The following is a 10,921-nucleotide window of genomic DNA, read 5'->3' on the forward strand; positions in this document are numbered from 1 at the left end:
TATTGCGTAAAATGCAATATTCAAGCATTCCTTTAGTTTACGGTTGGTCATTTATTGCAAAAGATGCGTCTGTAGCTAAAAAAAAAATTACTCCAACATGAAAATGTTTAAAGCTCGTCCTCTTCTGATTGACTAAAGATCAACACAATGCTAATCTGTTGACTATTTTTTGCTTAACCCATTTTCACAGAATTTAAACAAAAAATAAAAACTATGCCACTCAAATTTTTTATTTCATCTTAGATTCTATAGTCATATATTTTTGTACAACTTTGGCCCAATTATTGCTCTGAATATATTGGTCTTGCTGCAAATGGCCTTTTTTGAGTGTGTATACTCCAGTTAACAATTAATCAATAACTAAATGAGTTGATGAATATGTCAATACTTGACTAATCATTTCAGCCCTACTATCCGGTTTTTACAGTTTATTCAGCACGCCGAGGAATTATGTACATATTTTACATTCACTAAACAATTACAAAGATTATCAAAACATCTGAGTGAAAAAGCGCAGGTTACATCTTTGCGGATTCCACACATACTGGACACAAACTGTTTATTTTTGCCATTTGTGGCCCTCAGGCTGAGTTTGTGTGATTCCCGACTGCAGTTCAAGAATGACACAAATCTATCCATCCAGCTCAGGTGGTTAATGCAAATAGATACTGTTTATGTTTAAATAAACACAATTTTCTTACAAAGTCAAATAAGTAAAGTAGAAAACAATGTATTTTTCTACTATTCAGAGACTTTTACTGAAAAGCTGACTTTGCTGTAACAAATAAGCTTTTATTTAATTTCCTAAAGCATTTTGAAAGAGAGAAACCCAAATCTTGTTCTTATAACCGAGAATAAATTTGTTGCCTTTCTTTTAATCCTTCTTACGTTTTGGATTTATGATGAATAACATCCTTTCCTTATAAAAAACAAACGATAAACTAAAACATTGGACAACTAATTGCTTGATTTTAGTTTTTATTTAGTTTGGAAACCCCTAATACACAGGATGTGACTAAAACAACATGGCTGCTTTTTGAAGGCTACATTGTCGTCCTTTTAACATTTGAAATTAAGTTACCCATTAAAAACATATCTTTGTTGTTTTCCATTTACAATTCAAGCTACAAATATCTCCTAGTATTTAATAATCAAAAGGTCAATTAAATAGTTGGATGGACATGAGAAACAAGCTTCATGTTCTCATTCATAGTCTTTTCTTACTGGAGTTAAAAATAGAGCAGTGACTTCTCCCAGCAGCTCACCAGTTACCGCACTGGTCTCCCACGATGCGCAAGTTGTTATTTCCATCTTGGTGATAACTACTCCCAGTCTGGCTGTCCATGTCTGTCTGAGGGCGAGTAAAGCTGACATGGGAGAACATTTGGTCTGTGAGATCAGTTTCCTGTTTTAGCTGTGAAAGCTTTAAATCACTGAAGATACAGTTACATCAGAGGAATGGAAACGGCTCGGCGGCCATTTTTCCAATCAATGCTGGAATCGGATCTCTTGGCGAACCAGACATAAAAATGCACGTCGTGTGGCGTTGTTATAAAACTACAAGCTTTAAATATTGACTTTGACGTCGATAATCTTCAGTATTTCTAATCTACACCCGTCAAAATGTCGGTTTTACATCACAGGAAGCATTTTAGATGCTCAGTTTAAACGTCTTTTTACATTTTGCTTCTGTAACTTTTTCAAATTGAAAATGTTGAACGGATTAAATAAAAATCTTTTGGAGTCGATTTGCTCAATAAATTCTAGCAAAGTTGACTTTTCTGAAATAAAATGTTTCTCAGGAAAGCAGCTAGATGCAACTGAACTAAAGTAGAAGTTTAGTGAAAAATAATTCAATGAATCGACATTAAAACCAAATAAACTGAGTTTATTCTGAATAAAATGTATAGCAATAGCATAATTTTCCATTCAGCTGTATTAAATGATGATTCTGGATTTTTGACATCGTTCTACGGTCGGATAGCACAGAAAAAATCAATATCATCAGAAAAGTAAACTGCAATCAGTGAACCTATAATGATAATAAAATAAAACTACTAATTAGTTTTTTATTATTGTATGCATAGTTGAGAAAAAAAAAGGTTTCATCTGAACTGGCAGGACATATTCTTACATTTTGATTCTCTTAGAGATTATTTTTACATAATTTCTTTTCAGAAAAAACTGGAATCTGTGTTGTAATTAAGATTTAGATGACCAGAGGAATTTCTTTTCATCACAAGATAAATATTTCTGGTTATTTATCTCAATATGTTGGACACAAAGATTTGTGTAAATAGATTACATCGCAACAGGACAGAGGATGAGATGCCAAACCAGGTGAAATGACAGGCATGATGCATAAAAGCTGCACCGTTTCATCTTTTCAAACCTGAATGGAGCGAAAATCTGACGCGATAAATTACAAGTTTAATCAGTTTATCCATAACGACGAGGCTTCACCACAATGTGCCCTGCACGAAATTCAAGCACTTTTCAAGCATTTCAAGGCAAGTTTTCCAACTTTTCCAGCATAAAAACAGCTAAAATGAATAGAAAATTCACTATTATATGGTTTAATTTATTACTGTTACTATAACATTCTACAGCTAGGACAAAATAAAATAAAATAACAAAATGTTATGTTTTGAAATGTCTCTCTCTTATACACCTGACTACTCTGAGAACAAAACACTTATTAGCCAACTAACTTCAATAACTATCACATATTGATTACATTGAAACAATCCAGACAAATTGGGTCAAGTTGAATAACTTTCCTGCTTAAATTAAACGCCTAAAAAGAATTTAGAAAGAAAGTTACAAAAAAATGTTCTTTCAAAGTTTTCTGGCATTTAGCAAATAGAAATAATTTTTGAAATTCTAACTAACCTAAAATAAGAAAATTTAGTCTGATTTAACGTCAAAGAAAAAGAATAAGAATATGAAAATATCTGGTTTCAAATGATTTCCAAACTTAAGTTTTAATCAGATTTAACTTTATCACTAAACTGTGCAGTTTGAAGCACTTTCAAAGACTTTATACAGAAATCAAGCACTTTCCAAACCTTGAAAGCATCTAATATAAGTATATTTTCAAGGATTTCAAGGACCTGTATGAACCCTCTCTGCAGACTGCATGTGTTGCCTTTCAGAGCTTGTGTAGACGGTGACTCACACCTGCATTGCACAGCGGCGTTTTAACACGGCCGACATTTCCTGATTTTAAAAACACGAGAACATCTCAATGTTGGCTAAATTTAGCATTTAATTTGTGAGTGTGGTCGTACCTCTCAGTGTCAGGAGGTCAAACAGGACCAGAGGGGGTCTTCAATGCAGGACAGCTAGCAGACAGAGGGAAGAAAAAAGTCTTCTTAGCATGTGGATAGAAATGTCAAAGGTTATTCGGGGACACAGACAAACAGCTGACAGGAAATACGCTTCAGATTGTTAGAGCAGAACCTCCTCATCATCATTTGGAGTTAAAAAGAAAACTTTAAGAAGGTATTAACGTTTCGGACATTTCATCTCTGCTAACTTTCTAACATTCAACACTGACCAAAAAAAAAGTTAGAATTTCTTTTGTGGTTGGTAATAAAATTTGATTGAATCCTCATGTTGGGCCACAATTTACTCCAAATACACTCTGAGAAGACTTTTTTTTCTCTGTAGTCACAGTAAATGTGGGATTATTTACAGCAGGGTTTCTGCAGGTTCCACCGACTCAAATTTAAAACTTTTTAAGACCTTTATGAACAAAATTTAATACTTGCATTGCAACAAATGTACAAAAGATAATCACAAATAAATAAATCTCATGGGTTGGTAATAGAAGTGAGCCAATAACTAGCTTTATACTTGCTAGGTAGTTAGCAAGGGTAAAGCAAGCTAGCTACCCTATGGTAGCTGGCTAACTAACTACCATAGGGTAGCTATGAATAGTTAGCCTATGGTAACTCCAATACATCTTCTATCAGGCAGCAAGGGGGATTTCAAGTCTTAAACAAAAATGTATGAAAAATGGTTTGCAAGCATCTAGCAATTATGTTCCTGGTTACGTAGTTAGCCAGCTACCATAGGATGGCTGGCTAATTATCATCTATCCTATGGTAGTAAGAGTAGGTAGTAACCCTTGCCAACTACCTATCCATGATAGACAGTAAGCAAGGCTAAAGCTAACTACTTAGCTGCCTTTGGGTAGTTAGCTTGTCCTTTGCCAGCTAACTAGACTATGCCAGCTAGTCTGCTGGACAGCTAGCTTGCTAGATAGATATCTTTGCCCTTGCTATGTACCAAGGGAATAGCTAAGGTATAGCTAGGATAAAGTATAAAACTACTAATATACAAGATTAAGGAGTCCTGCCACGACAAAATTATGAATGCATTTAAGCCCCACTTAATTTCATTTTTAAAAAAAGACATTTTAAGGCCTTAATTTTAGATGCATCAACTTAAGACTTTTTAAGGATGTGTAGATATCTTGTGCAGTCATTAGCTTTAAATAAATAGGAGATTTAGCAAGGAAAGCATGTGCAATTTGCATTGTTGGTAAATGCTTTTTTATGTTCAAAACAATAGAGACTGCCGAGTGGTTTTGTTTTACCTAATGAGACGTCGGTAGGAAATAAGAAAAGGAAGTAAATACAGAGCAGTTGCCAAACACCAACAAGAAAAAAACTCTCACAGAAACACAACCCCTCCAATGCATCTTGCATCAGACAACAAGGGGGATTTCAAGTTTGAACAGATGAAAGTGAATAAAAAATGGTTTGCTAGCATCTAGAAATAATGTTCCTGTCGGCATCCAGACCTCAACAGCCGCAGGTGATGATAATCTCGACACTGAACTGAAGCGTAAACATCTCCTGGGGTAACAGCTGTGCTTATTTTTGCTATTTTGTACTGCGTACTGTACTCAATTTTAGCGGAGAGTGACACAAATTTACTGTTTTCTTTTAGTTTTTCAGATTTTAAAGGGAAAAATGGCATCCAACCAAACTACTTGTGTGAAAACTTAAAACAACCTAAATCTAATAACTCATCGTGTCTCTCTTGCAACAAATACATAAAGTATCTTTTACCTCACTTTGGATACATTTTCTAAGCAGAACTGCTTAGCATTAAGCATTGGATTTAAGTCTAGATCTATGGCATCACATTCCTGCCAAAAAACCTGTAAAGCTTATTAAGCAAGCATAATGTTTAGCATGTTTTCAGAACGGTTCACTTGATTCGATAGGGGACCAAAGTTGCAACATTTGTTACATTTTCAGCTGGAGTGGTTCGCTTTCACACTGCAACATGTCAAACGAACCAAACCCTACCAAAAATCGCTTCCCCTCCTAGCCTGTGGGGGCGCTGCTGTGATGTAGTAGTACTCAGGTGAGAGTTGGGATTTAATTCCAAACTGTTTTTTGTGTTTTCCCAAGTTATATCTGTCTAATATTAAAATATATTTGTTGATCCGAAGCAGTAATCACAGAAAAATAAATAAAGGTAATCTATAAGTGGGCAAATACTTTTTCATCAAAAACTCCAAAAGTCCCAAAAGTTAAGTTATGTAAATTATTTTTATGTTAACTTCAACTCATTAAAGTATTTAAAAACATCAGTCATGAAACCCTGTGTACAGCAACAACAATGAACTGATTGAACTCTTTTCAGAACTGCTTTAATTGTCATAATTCAGTTGTGTACAACTCTATCTTCAGAATAAATGATTGTGAATGTGTTTGTTTTCCTGCTTAGGGCTCTTTAAATGCACCATTTACATTTTAAAATTTGTTTTGGTTCTGGCATATCAAATAAAAGCAAATATTCAACAATTAAAACATATAATAGTGGCATATATATATAAAAAAAATGATGTAAAACAGTGAGCAGACCACCCAACCAGTGCACCTGTTTAATAACAGCCACCACACACACTCTCCCCAGTGGCTGTATGCAGACCTGCACACCTGCACAAGACAAATGGACCTGAAAACAAACACAAACTATACTTACCAAAGGTTTTCTCTCTGTTTCTGCTAACAAGTAGAGCAGCTGTTAAATCCCAGCTACTCTCAAGCTAAAAACAAACACACTACAGCATTGACTGCAAGCAAAAAAAAAAAGTCAGCAACAGTGGACTCCCCGTGTTCAGAAACAGCTTAAGACTTAATTTGTCGAAGTAAAGAAGAGGCAGTAAGGCAGGGAAAAGGGTGTCTATCAGATGAAGGGGAACTTTAGAGGGGTAAGAGGGTGTTTACTACACACAACTTGAAGACCACATGACCAAATTACCCCTTGCAGCTGTCCACCGTTGTCCCTGCACTGACAGGAGCCTGAGCACTGAGCGAGTGTGTGTTAAATTTACATTACTATGTGCAGCAACTGTAGACGACAGCATTTCTAAAGCGCCTCTGAGCGCCATTTACCCTCCAAACAACCGCAAAGACCTCTGGAAAGCTTGCAACAATTTTATAAATTAACGTTTAAAAAGGTTACGATTTCAGGAAACAGGGAAGAGGTGCTGACTGAATCAATGGTGGTTTTGCTACAGGGTGCTGGGAGACAAGTGTTGGAGAGGGCCTGTTATGCTATTTTCACTTTTAGCATGTTTTTGTACTTCCGTTTGGGTCTCTACAGCTTCTACAGTCCACCGCTTAAAACAAAAAGAGAATAAAATAATAAAAACGTGCTGTTATTTGCCAATAAGTTCATGTTTTTTGGTGTCTGGAAAATGAGCGGTTCAAAAACCTTCCGCATGTAATGTCACAAATCAGCAGGCTGCAACCGTCACCAAGCAACCCCAGCGAAGTCCAGCCGGTCACCTAGCAACCCAAGACGAGCTCCAACACGTTTGGTCAGCTGGTTTACTTTGCATAATAAGAGAATTATTATGCAAAAGTCAGATTTTGCACATGTTTCTACTTCCAGTTGCGTCTCAACAGCCCAAGCACTTAAAAATAAACAACCCAGGTATTTTTTGGCAATAAGTTGCAACAATAAAAACAAACCGCTGAGCCTATTAACGAACACTGTGCTGTTACCTAGCAACCCAAACTGAACTTCAGCATATTTGGCCAGCTGGTCTCGCTGCTGTATGCGCTGTACAATGGCTACTGGAAAAGACAAGTGTCTTCTTGTTGACTTACAATCTAGAAGTCACTTGTTGCATTCTTGTTGGTTGTGCAGGCGGCTGTACTAATGCTTTTCAAAGATCTACGGCTGTATAATTGGGCATCTCTTTGCAGCCATTTTAACATGCGAGTGTGAACATTGAGGTGGGGGGGCGTGGCCTGAAGCAGCTTATTAGGATTTAAAGTGACAAGACGCCCTAAAACATTTCATTCTGAAAGGAGCTCAAAACCAGACCAGACTAAAATGTCATCATTTAAGAATAATTTTGCACAAAAAAGGTAATGAACAAGTTTTGTATCCTAACCAGTTCAAGGAAACATAATGTGTCACATTTAAGACAAATAGAACAAGTTTGAGGTTTATCTTTGGAAATGAATATGTGGGTTTGCTTTAGAGGAGCGCAGATAATATGAAAACACATTAATGCTGTATTATTAAAATTATTGGCCAATCATCAACATTTTAAACATATTCTAACACATTTCCATTAATTTCAATAAATTCCTGTAAATTCTCCATTAATTTTCACTATTTCCAAAATAAGGTTCCTACCTTCACAAATCCTGGATTATAGCAACTCTATTAACGTTGATTTATTTATTTACAGAAAGCAGAGGTTATTTTTTGGGTTAGAAATACAAAAAACAGAATAAAGAGAAAAAATACTTAAACCCCCAGAAAATGTAATAAATTGAATTAAATGACTTTTTGGATGGTCCTACTTATTATCAAGCTGGAATAGCTTTACAATTTGTCCCCAAATATAAAAAATAGTAATAATAATAATTATTGTGGAAAGGTAATTACTGAAGGCTTCAACAACATTTATTTTTCTTTACTTTTTAATTTTTTTTTTTACACCTGAGAGGTTTTTACATTTGCACACCAATTTCTATATTTTAATAGCTAAAAAAAGATTGAATATACAGAGAGAAAGTTCCACAAAAAAAAAACTCACTGGATCAAATTAACAAATTTCATCATGCTAATCTAATGTGGATCTGGATCTGGCTAAAACAAACGGTTATCTTGACGAACAACTCCAAGATGATGATGGTTCAAACGCAATCTCCACATCACAAAAGGTTTATTATTATCAAATTACATGATGTTTACCGAGTTTAATCTGACATTAAGACCAGTTTAAACTGACTGGGAGCCTTTCATAGATCATATTTCATTGTCTCGCTTGTACTAGAACCAACTTGCCCCACCACCACAGGCCCTCGCATTGTTTGCCATTTTAAGCTAGGACATTCAATGCTACATTTAATTACAGCATGCATATCCTATTATTAGGCTCTACGTTTGCACATTTACATTTTCGGATATCTAAATTGATAAAGCAACTTTTTAATTTATTTACCGAAACAACAAATGCAAGAATGCAGAGACAGAAACTCTGCAGGATAAGATGAAACAGACACTGAGGTGAGTTAAAGAAAGCGGAAGGAAGCATAAGTGCGAGAAACAGGATGAGCATGCAAGAGACAAAAGATAGGAAGTGAAAGTTGTGTCTTGTGTTGCAGTTGTTGAAAGTTGTAGTTGTTGGCACTGCAGTTGTTGAAAACTGAAGTGCCATTTTTTTTTATTTTGGCACAGCATGTACAAATTCACCTGACTTTTTATGCAAACATACCGCAGTGTCAATGACCTCAGAGTCACCTGAACAGGAATTCAAACAAGCCGTTATGCAAATATTCTCCCAAGCATCGGTGAAAGAAAAGTAAATGAACAAGGAACAAGTCATTTTTCTCTATCTCGCGGCAATGCTGCGAGCTACGTTGTGTATTAACTCAGATTCGCTCGTGTTAAACAGCAATTGGTTGAAGAGCTCTGTGAACTTTACAGCAATTACTCCTACATACAAAATGAAGAACGCTTTAATTTCACTATAATCTGATTCCTGGGGAATTATATAAACCAGACTAATCATAGGTTTCGTCCTCTCTGCTATTATCTCCCCACCCACAGCGAAGATAGTCGCACAGTTCAGCCGTGCAGTAAACCAACAACAAGTCTTTCCACATGGGTTTAAAGAAAAGGTTATAAGGAAAAAGCTTTTGCAAAGACATAACAGATTCTTTTGGAGATCTACCCGCTTATTAGGTGAAGGGTGGTGGATCCCAGAAAAAAGGCAGATGGCTAATTCTTGTTTGCCTTTTCATTTCGCCCTGTTTTAAGTGTAAACATACCTTCTCTCGCCTGAAGCACAAAGTATGTCCCCAGTAGGCAAAAAAGGTCCCAATTTTATCAGTTCCTATAATCCAATCTGTGCTTTCCATTGTTATAACTTGGTGAAACTTGTTATTCTGCTTAATAGTTTTTTTTTTTAATCAGAACATTTACATTTTTATTTAAATTTCAAGCACTTCTTTTTTTTTTTACCGCCCAAGCACAAATCTCCAATTTCCAGTTCATAAAAGGTTGCCGACACGTTTTTGTAATCATAATTGTTTATTCAAGTGTTTTACAGGTAGATCAAAACTAAAAAGGAAAAAAATACAAACAATAAGCAAATTACAAGGCTAACAGAATAAGCAATGAAGTGGGAATGAGGCAGCTAAATTTTAAATTAACCTTTTGTATCCTTTTAATTAAATTGCTTTCTTTCTTTAGAATTTGCCCAGACTGAGGTTACTTTTGACTCTTCTGTAAATTAATAAAACAAGGAAATGACTGAATAAATCTATTGGAACAATGTATTTATAGCTTCTGCATTCACTGACCACTGGTGTTAATTTCAGTTGCAGATTATATATATAGCAAAATCCAAAGTTTGTGTTAACATGAGAATTAAACTGTGTTGACTAAAATCTCTTAAGGAATAAGTGTAGTTTTAAAGGTCACAATCTAACTCCATAAGGTGTACCTACAAAAGTGTTTTCATATTTTTACAATTCTTCTGTTTATTTACTCTGATTGACCCGCGACACCTACTTTGGGCACAGCTCCTGTAAATGCTTCTGTTCAGAAAAAAAATAACACTTATACACATAAATTGGTAAGCCGAATTTAATATTGCACACTGATTACTTTAATAATCCTTAAAGTTGTGCCCCAGAGTTAGCATTTTTTGAAGAAAAGTTAGAAAAACTAGCAATTACCAGATTTTTGAATGGAGTAATGTTCCTCCCACCGATGAGGAACTGAACACCAATTGCCGTTTTGATTTGAAAAGTGGGCATGTCTTAGTCATGGCAGGGAAAGACAGCCCTTTCTATTAAAAAAATCCACGTACACTGCTCATCTAACGGTTTTTAAGTGTGCATCATCGCTTCCAACAGCGACAATCATTATAAAATATAAATAATCCTGAATTTCTCTTAAGTTCTGCCAACTTTCGGGGCAGCTTTGTGACATATGAGCGGCCATATTGCTGGAAAGTTTAACTCCCTGTTCACCTTGTTCCCCCGAATGAATGCGCTTTTAGGAGACTCTCACTCCTAAACTTTTGTACTTTTAGCAATTAAAAGGAGACGTTTCACGTAACTAAAACGTCCAGTTGAATGTCTAAACCACGTTGTGTGTTTTCAGTATGCTACATAAAACGAGATTTACTCACCGGGACTATTTTTCGGCAGGTATTCGCGTCCAAATACATCAACACAGAAGCCCGTGTGACACCGACTTGAAGTTTCTTCACTCCCTCTTCGCTTTTTTGTGACCTCCACCTGAGTTAGGATGTTATCTTTCACCAGTCCCGTTATTTATTTCCGGAAAGAGCCATGTTTGTCACCCTCCACACCCGCCCGCAGCAGCTACTGCACCGGTTGCTGCTGCTGCGATGAAGTGA

General features: G+C 35.9%; 1 protein-coding gene across 7 annotated transcripts in view; it reads right to left on the reverse strand.

The window, feature by feature from the left end:
- The window catches only part of dtnba (dystrobrevin, beta a), a 34,840-nt gene extending 23,919 nt beyond the window's left edge, over positions 1–10,921 (reverse strand). For 2 of the 7 annotated variants that reach the window (XM_081602293.1, XM_008397300.3), the window contains exons 1-2: positions 6,007–6,414; positions 3,291–3,344 (exon numbers count right to left, since the gene is read on the reverse strand). The gene's annotated coding sequence lies outside the window, so the exon portion shown is untranslated. Of the gene's footprint in view, positions 1–3,290; positions 3,345–6,006; positions 6,415–10,690 lie in introns of those variants that run through there. The other 5 variants (XM_081602289.1, XM_008397302.3, XM_081602291.1 and 2 more) reach the window with 5 other exon arrangements.

The sequence above is a fragment of the Poecilia reticulata genome, chromosome 21 (assembly GCF_904066995.2).
Source record: "Poecilia reticulata chromosome 21, P_reticulata-male-v2, whole genome shotgun sequence".
NCBI classification, from domain to species: Eukaryota; Metazoa; Chordata; class Actinopteri; order Cyprinodontiformes; family Poeciliidae; genus Poecilia; species Poecilia reticulata.